The sequence below is a fragment of the Mauremys reevesii genome, linkage group 10 (genome assembly GCF_016161935.1).
Source record: "Mauremys reevesii isolate NIE-2019 linkage group 10, ASM1616193v1, whole genome shotgun sequence".
Classification (NCBI taxonomy): Eukaryota; Metazoa; Chordata; order Testudines; family Geoemydidae; genus Mauremys; species Mauremys reevesii.
Genome location: NC_052632.1, coordinates 39,165,830 through 39,167,985, shown reverse-complemented (window position 1 = coordinate 39,167,985; position 2,156 = coordinate 39,165,830). Strand labels below are relative to the sequence as shown.

The window sequence follows — 2,156 nt, the reverse complement described above, 5'->3', positions numbered from 1 at the left end:
GCCTCGGGCGCTGCTCTCGGACACGCCGGCCGGGGCGCGCAGGGGGCGGAGCCCGCCCCTCATTCAAGACCCCCGCCCCGCCCAGGGCTCGGATCCCCGGCGCGCGGCCGAGGGGCTCCCTGGTCCCCGCGCGAGGGAGGCGGTGCCGGGCGGGACAGCGAAGGCCGCGGCCGAGAAAACCGGCCGCACCTGGGCGCGCGCGCCTGACTAGCGCGAACACGCGCCAACTGATCACGCCTAACGACACTTCCGGCTCGCCCCGCCTCCCTCTCCCCAATCCGTTGGCTTGGCGCTCTGCGTGGAGCTCTGCGCCGCCTAGAGCTCGTCCCCTTCCCATTGGGGGCCGCATGCGCAGTAGCTGTTCTAGAGACGGGTCTTAGACAGGGCAGTCACTCGAGTGGTGACGTCATCAACCCCGCTCTGAAGAGGGCGGGCGCCAGGCGGCTGCCGCAGAGCCCCAGTAGCTCGCCGTGATCGTATAGTGGTTAGTACTCTGCGTTGTGGCCGCAGCAACCTCGGTTCGAATCCGAGTCACGGCATCGCTTCAATGGCGATAGCACGGCATGGGGGCCTTGCAAGCTTTTTACTGGGACCCTGGAGCCCAGGCAGCACTCGCTTGTGTGCAGCAGCCTGGCACAAGGTTGAGGGGCACCCTGGCACTGGGGAAGGAGGAACCCAGGCATGATCAGCTGGTTGGGGGGGGCACCTGGTCACGGCCAGCACATCATGGGGGGGCAGGGCGCTAAGGCACAGCCAGGCTGTTACCAGGGGAGGGGGAACCCAGGCACAGCCAGCCTTTTTCCTCAGGGTTCAGGTTTTATAGATGTGGTGGCTGCAGAGAGTGAGACCCAAAGACTAATTAGGAGGAGCTGGTCATGCTTTTAGGTGACTGGCTGATAGCCAGCCATCTCCTTAAAGGCTTTGGACCCACATTGCTTATCAAAAGAAATGTAACATAACTTTTATTAAAACACTTAAAAACAAAACCAAGAAAACATTTTGTGACCCCCAGCCACCTCTGGGTGCCAATTGGCAGCGAGCACTGTGGGTGCACAGGCATTAACAGTGATCCCCTGGATCAGATATCTGCATAACAGTTCACAGAAGGGGGGCATGTGAGGTCACTACCGAGAGCCAGGCACCCAGAGGTCATCATACTGCAAAGTGTCTGTGCCAATAATATTTCAGGAGTTGTGTATCCTCTTATTCTATTTAATGTTAATCATATTTCAGTGGGTTCGGCTCTGTCAGCTACAGTCTCAAGTTCAACTAGATTTAGAGTTCATAGGAACACATGAGAGCATAGGTAAGTAACACAATTACAAGAGCATCTATCTTTTAGTAATTTTATTAAAGTTACCAACAAAGCTATAAATGTCATAGCATATACAATTCCTATAGATACATATAATGAACTTGTTATACCTACTCACATCCTCCTAGATAGTGTTAGAGTCTGTTGGCCCTCTCATGAATTGATCATCAATATGGGAGTGGTTCCTGCTGGAGTTTCCCATAGGAAGTTCAATTTTCCTGCTCTGGGCACCCCTTTTTATATTCAAGTCTAAGAGGGGTAGCCATGTTAGTCTGTACCCACAAAAACAATGAGGAGTCCGGTGGCACCTTAAAGACTAACAGATTTATCTGGGCATAAGCTTTCGTGGGTAAAAAAACACTTCTTCAGATGCATGGACTGAAAATTACAGATATAAGCATAAATATACTTTACCCCAAAAGCTTATGCCCAAATAAATCTGTTAGTCTTTAAGGTGCCATCAGACTCCTTTTTATACTGTGAGTCTGTCTATACTGTGAGGCTGGTTGTGCCTGGGTTCCCCCTTCCCAGTAACCTGTACATGAAAGTGTCAACCCTCTCTTTCCTATTGGTTTGTGTCCCCTGGAAACACAAGGGATCCCAAATTCTATAGGCTGAGTAGGTTTTGTCAACATTGACATACCACCTTTGTCTGCGGTTAAGGCATGTGTTAGAGACAATATTTGTTGTTACAGAATTTTATGATTTAACTTTAATCTTCCCAGCTATACTTTCGCAATATTACCAATTGGTATCTCTTTCCCATTATCTTTTGGGTTATCTCTGGGTCACTGACTTGCACCATCATTTCTTGTCTCCAAGGCCTAAAATAGCTTAGCTA

The 2,156-nt window shown here is 51.0% G+C and overlaps 1 non-coding gene across 1 annotated transcript; it reads left to right on the top strand.

Annotated features, from left to right (window-relative positions):
- Nucleotides 1–467: 467 nt before the first annotated feature.
- TRNAH-GUG lies at nucleotides 468–539 on the top strand. Its single transcript has one exon. It is a non-coding gene; the product is annotated as a tRNA-His (tRNA).
- Nucleotides 540–2,156: the final 1,617 nt, after the last annotated feature.